Here is a 9,056-nt window from a genome sequence, read left to right on the forward strand (position 1 = left end):
GAAAACATGGATCCTGTTTTTCTGCAAAAGACAGTGGGTTCTTTTTGTTAAAGGAGTCACTAAAAGCAGCTAGTCTTTTACTACAAACAAACAAACAACCCCAAAAAGTAAACAAAACCACCACCAGATAACCCCACTATCTTCCACATCAAAACTTCTGTGAATGAGGTTACAGTTGTATTGCAGAGAGAGATGCAGCTAAGGAAAATAAGTCAAATTGTTTGCTTGACTTCAATCAAGTCCAAGGACCTCTTAATAAACTGAGAGCAATATTTAACTTCTCTCTGCCTCCTGTCACTTTGAGAAACAGAGACTTTTCATTCATATCACCAGGGTGGCACAAAACACCAGGGATAACAATACATGGATAAAAATACAGCAGCCTTGAGTGACGTCACTACAGAGAAAAAATTTATCTGGAAAAGAGAATGAGGAATTCCAGCAACAACCCAAGTCTACCTCAATGAATTCCAAAAATATTTGTATAATTTTTAACACATTTTGAAGAACAGCTACTACAAAGAAGATTGCACAGATGTGTTTGCAGAGAAAGGAATTTATTTTGAAATATTTTGAACTCTTTTGACAAGTCAGCCAAATATTTTCAAATGGTCACATATTCAGATGGTCCCAGCAAGCTCCACAACTTCTCCCAGGACGTGGCAGCTAAAGACCTGAGACCCAGCTTCTCATGAATTCATCACAAGAGTTTTATTCTTTTGTTAAAGTCATGGTGCAAGAATATCCTTAAATAACTGAGACATCTGTAGGAAATACAGAAAGATATATTTCCATGCACTAAGATGAAGAATTGGTAAATGGTTTAATGAATCAATTATATTTCAAAATGAACTTCTGTTTTGTTTTACATTTCCTCCCCTTGCAAATGGGTGCCAAGTCCAATACTTCACTCAATAAATGACTCCTAAATGAGTGCACAGTTACAGGCATGTTGGTCTCTATGACAGGCCATACATAATCACCACAGAAATACATAATTACACCTGTCAACCTCATCTCGTGCAATTGATTCAATAACTAACGATGTCAGCAGCAGGCTAAGCTTAGAGGTCTCACTGTGTGAAAATACTCATACATGGCTAAACATCTTGGGATTTTAATGGCCTGTCATAGTGCCAGGGCTCCTACATTGTACCTATCTCCACAGCAACAGCCTGGAATGACTCAAGCACATTTAATAACTGCAAAAAGGTGAATTTATAAGCTTGCAGTTCTTTTACAGTTCTCACAGACAGTGCAGGGTATTCTGCAGACAGCCAGAGATGTAGTTACATTTGAGAGAACAAGTTCAATTTGTGAAAAAAAAACCCAAAAACTTCTTCTCTGGGTGGACTGTACATGCACACTGTGAAATAAAACTCATCATATAAATCTGAAAATTGTTTCTAATTGCAGCCACTGGAGAGGTCAGGGCCTGCCTGGCAGTGTACACACACCCAGTGTGACAGGACATTTAATCTCAACATACCAGGAATGGCTGTGAAAAAACAGCTCCTTACAGGCTCCCAAGGACTTAATCATGACATGTTTGTCCACCTAATATTCTAAATGACCTGTGAGCGAGGCTGCACTGGGGGCTCTGCTGTGCCCAGCCCTGCCTGGGCTCACTAATGGTGAGCAGGGCAATGTCCCTGAGCCCGAACCCTGAGCAGCCCCAGAGCCACCAGCACAGCCCAGGGCAGCTGAAACACAAACACACACTGGGAGCTGGTGGCAGAGAGAATGAACTCTTCAGGAAATACATGTGAGGCAACAAAATGTCTGGCTAGGAAAAAACCCATGTGGAAAATGAGAAGGTAAACAGGTGGAAGAACTGCTCCACACACTGGCAATGGACAGTTCTGGAGACTTCCATGCTCTAGCACTTTAAAATCAACACTGCAATGTAAATTCTCTTCACATTTTCCCTAGCACAGAAAAGCCTTCACTTGTGTGACATTTCTATGTGAAAAGTTAAATTGCTTTCAAACACTTTGTGAGCTCAAATATGAATGAACAAAAAGTAAACAGTAGCACTTAGGAAATCCTTCTACTCACCAGCAAAGCAGCAGAACACAAGTGGGTGAGAATGCATGGATGTTTAATTAAAATGAAGTGACACATCTCTACAACCTTACTTACTCTGCAGACTTGTCAGGCTGTATTCTTCCCCTCTGATGACTGGGCCTCTTCAATTCTTCTGTGTTTTGTCTGAGTTCAGCTTTACTTCTTAAATATCACCATGAACTGGAACTCTTAAACATAAGAGAAAAGGTACAATTCCAAAGTCACTACAGAAAAAGAAAAAGCAGTGGTAGTTTTCACCTACAAACAAATACTTTTCAGTCAAATGATCAAGAGCATAGCATGGCAGAAAGATGAGCCCTGACTTATTCCTGCAAGGTTTGATGTTGCATGAACACAGGAAGGGGATGGAGGGCAGATGTTAAAGCCTATGAATACAGAAAAATAGGAAAATAAAACCCACTTTACCTTCTTGCTTTAATTTACTGTAAACAAAACACCTCCAAATGGAAAACAGCTAAGTGGCAAACACCATTTTTAAAAGGGAGTTACTATGGAACTCATCTCCAAAGACAGGATTTTATAAAACAAAAGGGAAACTAAACCCTGTAAAGATTAGCAGAACCTCCTGTTTTCCAGCTTAGGTCTGAAAAGGAGAATGAGCCTGGTAGTGCCAGGCAAAGGAGCCTTGCTGTGGAAAACTGGAGCAGCAGAACGTTTATTCATAGCAACCTTCAATGGCCAGACTGAAGTCGGATTTGTCATGTGAATCTTAAGACTCTGAGACATTTTTAGACCTTTTGGAAGCAGATTCTTCCTCCACAAGTCTGGACCAGACCTGCCAGCAGGAGCCATAGAGGCACCCTGACCTCAGCAGGAGCCTCAGAGAGAGCTGAAGCTCTGACAGGAGCAAGGGAGAGCTGGGGGCTCCAGGGGAGAGGATGAGGAGGATGCAGGACAGGTGACAGAGCCACCTGGCCGAGCACAAGAGCTGCCACCCCCACGGGCTGAGGGGGACAGGGGCTGTCTGCTGCCTCCCAACACAGTCAGCTATTTCCCTTCACACAGCACGGATTTGTTGCTGGAAAATCGCCATCCAAGTTGCTTCCACTGCCTTTGTTGGGAATAAGGGAGGGAAGAAAGCTCAGCAAAATCCAACCAGCGGTGCCTGTGCATGCACAAGGATGCGGAGCCCCAGGTTTTCAGCTGGCAGAAATCACCCTCACCCTGCAGGAGGAAACAGCCAGAGTGCTGTCTGTGGGTGGGGAGTGAGCCCATAAACACACAGCCAGCCCGGGCAGGCAGCACTTCCCTCCCCAGTCCCAGCCAAGGCGCAGTTGCCATCGCACACTGGCCAAGCTCTCCTGGAGCTGCTCCAGAACATCAATCTAGCATGTTCTCAAGCTTATCCTTGGAGAGCTCAGCTGGCCAGAATACTTCCCAAAGGATGTATTTTCCATATCCTTTCAAAGCAGAGAGGCCAGAGTAAGAACCGGCTCAAAGAATTTTACAAAGTCTTTTATACTCGTTGTAGTCCTTGAGAAACAGGAAGGGTATTACAGCTCTAAGTGGTTCATAGTGTAGATGATCCACAAAGTTACATTCTAAAAGCCTTTCATCCACACACAGTTGCTGTCTTCTCTACCCATTCATCCCCACAAAGCTCCAAAGCAAGGACACTTCATAAAATCTTTAGCATTTTTCACTCCAGCATTTGCAAGGGAATGTCTGCAAATTTGCAAGAACTGTTTTTCTGATCAACTTAGTTTATTTTTGGTTTTGCTAATTTGTCTCATTTTCCCCTTGCAGCCAAAGTAAAGCAAAAGAAACAGATATTGCTCCTTTATAAACAGTAAAAAAATAAAAAAACTGAAGTTCAAAATAACAATTATTAGAATCCCTTTCAAGTAGAACGTTTTTCTGAAGATAATTACCCATTTCAAGCACTGCTCAGAGAGCAGTGATAGCTCGTAGGGGAATGGCTGAAGGAGGCAGAGCCCAGAAAGCTGGAGTGTGCAGGGAGCCGGGTCAGGGCAGGTCTGCAGGGCAGGACAGGCTGAGCTGAGCTCCAGGAGCACAAAGCCAGGTTACACCAGCCAAGGATCAGCCCCGAGAGCTGCAGCTGAATCCTCCAGCCTCAGACAAGGCCTAATTCAACTCCCATTAAAGTCAATAAAAGCCTCCCATTGATTACAGCAGTGGCTGGATTGGGGCCATACTGATGTTTACTGCAAGCCAGATACAAGGTCTGATTACTTTTATACTGTTACACATCAGATCCTCATTCACTCCATTATTTACAGGCTTGCAAACAAGCAAGAAATTCTGATCACACAGTCCTAGAGACTCCATTTGCATCCTTGATTGGCAGGATGAGAGCTCAGAGAAGGGTTTGAATATGTATTACACAGAGCAGCAGTGCACAGAACCTGCAGGATGCAGTAAAGCAATCAGGCAGCATAAAGAAATTGAAATGGAATTCCTTGGAGAAAGGGATCATTAAGTGCTTAACAAGCATCACTGCGTTATATCTGTTTTAGTGATGTTAGCATAATTTTAATTGTTACCATCCAATCTGTTTTGATAGCTTTGGAGTTATCAAGATGCTAAATATTTTACGGTGACATTTGAACAATCAGGAAGATTAGCTGCAAAGCCCTCTACCCAGTAGCCCAGTGAATAGACAGAAAGGGGGATCTATTTTCTGTGTGGAACAAAGACAAGACAGAAAGATCAACACAATTAAATATTAAACAGAAGTAATTACATAGGCAGCTAAGTAATAACTCAAACACCCTGTATTTTATTATGCATTTCCAACTAGCCAATTAAATTATACAATATTGTGAATGTGCCTGGCATATCCTGCTGCCTGGTAGGTCATTTAGCCAAGTTTGACTTCTACTATAGAGAATTTTACTAAAATTCCTACTGAGGAAGGAAGGAAGGAAGGACACAAGATAGACAGTTCTGCTTTGTCCTTTCTAAGAAGCCCCAAAGTGCTGGAGTTGTGTCTAATGCTGATGGCTTGCCAGGTGCAGTTTCAGAGCCATTTAAGGTGACAACTGAAGCTATGGCAGGTGTGGCACTTTGCAACCCAGCCTCACTCCTGGAGATGATGGAACCAGAAGAGCTTCTGCCTGCATGGAGACACTCCAGACCCAGGGCTCGTGCAACCAGAGCAGGCCAGGCGCAGGATGGATCACAGGGAATGAGCCACACACAACTTCACAGGGCTCATTCCCTTGAGAACCACACACCTGCTGGAAGGGTTTGCTGAACCAGGGCCATACAGGCTATTTGCAAGTGATCTGTAATTACATGCAAACTAGTGCTCCCAGCAGAACAGTAGCAAGTAACAATAATGACGATAAAGCTAAATATTATCCAGAAGAGAGGCAAAGGACATAATTATTGCCAAATGAAATATGGCAACACTAGGGTTTTAATGTGCTTGTAAGAAAAGCTTGCAAAATCTTTGGTAGCATAAGACTGAGACTTCCATGTGGATAAATAAGGATCCAGGCTGGAATCTGACAAGTTTTTGACATCTTTAGGGAAAAAACTCAGAACCTAGCAGCATATACTGCCCTTCACTCAAACCACACTGCTATCTAACAATTTCCACCTTAACAGCTCATCTCTCTGATGAAACTATAACTGGTTTTAGTTATTCAACTCATGCCCATAAATTGGTATTGGAAAACAATCTCTCTCAGGAAAAAACTGTATTCTTTACCTATGAGGAGAAATAATAAGCTGGAGATTTGGGGTTAATCTGATTAGTCAGGACATTGTCAGAATCAGGATGGCAGGGCTTAGAGGTGCCCTGTTAAATCAGGGTCACACGAAGATACCAGAGGATCTGGCTCTGTTAAGCTCATCAAGGTCAGCACTGGCCTTTGCAGGCAGCCCCACAAAGCCCCAGCCCCTTCTGTGCAGGGCACAGGTGAAGAGCAGACACTCCCAGGCTGGGCACTCAGCACCACGCTCACTTCTGACACCGACAGCCCAGGAGCTGCCAGCTCAGCTCTCATCAGGGAAGAGATTTCCCACCTGAGCTGCAGGGCTGCTGCTAACCTGAAAACAGCAATCACAAAAGGGCCACCATGCGAGGGCAAAGGTCCAGGGAGAGCTGCTGGTCCACACGAGCATCCTGAAAGGGAAATCTCTTCTGCTGAGCAAATGGAGCAGCTCCTGTCCTTCCTTCAGATGGAGGCCCCAGAAGGACATCAAGGGACTCTGCTGTGCTCTGTGGACTGGCATGCACCTCTCCACTGCTGATGGGGCCCTGAGGAAAGAAACCATCAAATGGAGATTGTCGCTAAGATTTTCTCTTTTTTCAAGCTCAGGCAGTGATGTTTCTTTCTTTTACAAAGGTCAAAGCTCTGATTCCTGCTGCCAAAGGGAGGAGGGCAGCATGATGAGTTAGACCCTGGTAAAGCCATCTGTGACACAATATTGTTCTCCAGCTCACTGTGGGTATATTCAGGAAATTTGCTGGAAGAGTTTTCAGGCAATTTCACAGGCACTGGGCAATGAGCCAACACCAAAACACCAGCCAGTGTCTGACTTACAGGCCTTGGTTCCCTCATGTGCCAAACATGTTACTTATAAACAATTGGATTCAAAAGGGTATCAAACAGAGCTTTAGAATAAGTAATCACTAAGAAAAATATTTTTTAAATGATGCTGACGTACTACAAGAGGACTCGTCTTTGAACATCTAAGAAGAAAATAAACTGGTAATTGGGCATCTTCCCTGATCCATCTAAAACAGTTCTGAGCTGCACCCCTGGCAGCAAACTGGAAACACCAACAGCCTTGACAATGAGTGGAACTTCCAACAGTATTTTTGTGCATGTTTGATGAAAAGAATAAAATCTTTGAAAGGCTGAAATACAATAATCCAGTGGAACATGAGGGTTAAAGGTGAAGGATTTGGGATGCCACACGTAAGAGTAAAGCCCAGAGTTCTGAGAGAAGAGGTGTTTGTTTAGGCTCAGCTCCCACCAGTCCCATCCAAAGGGGGCAGAGACAGCTCAGCTGAAGAAGAGCAGCTCTGGAGGGGAAGAATCCACCACGAGCATTTTCTCAGGGACTCTCACAGCAACCCCTGACCGTGCCACACAGGTGGCACCTGCCTGGCATTTTTCCTGACAGATTCCTGGAGATGGAAGGAGAAGCCAAGGGCTGTGCAGAAGACCATCCTGCCATTCCAGGACAAGGAGCACAGTGTTTGCTGTCTGCATCAGGAAGAGAAACTCAGGACCTGAAACTGCTCCTGGATGTAAGGGCATTTTAGAAGCTCTTTCTTGAGTCATATTTCTTAGAACAATTTTGCAGCTACTCCAAATCACAAACACTTGAGCCAAATCTCAAGAGTGCCATTCAAAAAAATGAAACCTCTTTAATCTTTTCAGGGAGATAATCAACTTAAGTGGTTAATAACTTCATCGTTTGAGAGGAAACTGGGAAATACTTGTATCCTGAGAAAGCTTCAGAGCAAAGACACTAGCTAGAAAGAAAAAAAACAAAAGAGTGAAATTATCCAGTCTCAGTGTTAAAAGCCTGAAACATTTTTCAGATTAAATGAGTATTTGATGTTACTATTTTTAGTGAAAGAAAAACAGCATTGTCCTTATTAAACATTTCAATTTACTTAAAATAATTGTGCCTCAGTAGCTTGCAAAGAAGTGATTACATACAGTGTGACAACTGTATTACTTACTACCCTTGACATCACTTCAGTGAGGGTCACTCTAGTTAAATATTTCATTTGCTGTAAGGTCCATCTTCATCAAATTATTTTTGAAGCAAACTGAAAAATATTCAATTCTTTGTTTCTTTGTCTTTGTAAAACGAGGGCCTTGTCCATTGTTCCCTTTAATACTTAGCAAATTGCCAGAGCAATTCACAAAACCCTTAAAGAAAAGGGCATGCGAGAGAAATTCAAAGTAACTCATCGAAAACATCCTTTTCTTACTTCCTTACTCTTTTCTGCTGGCAAATACTCTGCCTAAGTCCAGTCTCTGTCAGAGAGGCAAAGATGCTTTATTATCAGTATCCTCATAAATATTCCGTGTTTGAATGAACGAGATGAAGGATACTTGACATTTAAATGTTTCTTACAACTTCATTTATAAAGCAATTCTCTGATATCAAAGCATGCCTCCACAGTTACACATGAAAAAAAATACAGCCTTCTTAGACTCCTCCATGAGTGTGTTAACATCAGAGCCACACCACCGTTTGCTTAAAGCCACAATGAGCTACGTTCTGTTTGCCAAATCAGAACCAGGCAGATAACAGCACTGAGAAGGGCACAGCTCTGAGCTTTAGTGTCTGTAACTTACCTCCAAATCTCCTCCACAGAAGCAGGTTTATGTCCTGGTCAGACTGGAGAGCTGTAAATTATGGCACTGCATGGGGTACTGGGGAGGAAATATCAGAGTGAGGTCCCAGATCAGCCCCCTCCTCTGCACTGCCAGTCTGCTCTGCAGCACTTACAGAGGCTGAGGAGAGACAGGAGAACTCAGAGGCTTCCCCACCCTGCCCAGGAGTCTCCAGAGCAGCAGAGCAAGGACATTTCCAGGTCAAAAGCAAGAACTCCAAAGCCAGCAGCTTTCCACCAAGTTGCAACCCGAGGTTTGTACATGTACCAGAGGCTGATACTGATCCCTAAAAACCTGAATTCCCATTAGCACTTCCATTACTTTTTCCATAGATTGGAGATCTTCTTAAGTACCCTAAGACACAGAAAAAAAGAACAATTTTTAAAATGCACTGCATTAGTATTAATTGGTTGTTATCATTATTATAAATGGTACTATGGATCTTCATATGGTAAATATTACTTCCTCTTCTCACATCAGCATGAAATAAGCCTCAGTATGGAAATGTCATTCTGCAGATCTCAGCACAGGCAGGCTGACCTCAGTTCTCAGGAATTAATGCACAGCTTTAAAGAAAGTCACACCAGAAGCATATATTACTTTATGGGTTTCTCTGTAAAATAACCTATCCCTCTT

General features: G+C 43.0%; 1 long non-coding RNA gene across 1 annotated transcript; it reads right to left on the reverse strand.

Moving 5' to 3' along the window:
- Nucleotides 1–538: 538 nt before the first annotated feature.
- LOC147650621 (uncharacterized) lies at nucleotides 539–8,459 on the reverse strand. The gene is made up of 4 exons (XR_015276130.1): nucleotides 8,382–8,459; nucleotides 6,106–6,316; nucleotides 2,143–2,255; nucleotides 539–764 (listed from the first exon to the last, which is right to left on the reverse strand). It is a non-coding gene; the product is annotated as an uncharacterized LOC147650621 (long non-coding RNA).
- Nucleotides 8,460–9,056: the final 597 nt, after the last annotated feature.

Source organism: Cyanistes caeruleus, chromosome 14 (genome assembly GCF_971803275.1).
Source record: "Cyanistes caeruleus chromosome 14, bCyaCae1.hap1.1, whole genome shotgun sequence".
In the NCBI taxonomy this organism is placed as follows: domain Eukaryota; kingdom Metazoa; phylum Chordata; class Aves; order Passeriformes; family Paridae; genus Cyanistes; species Cyanistes caeruleus.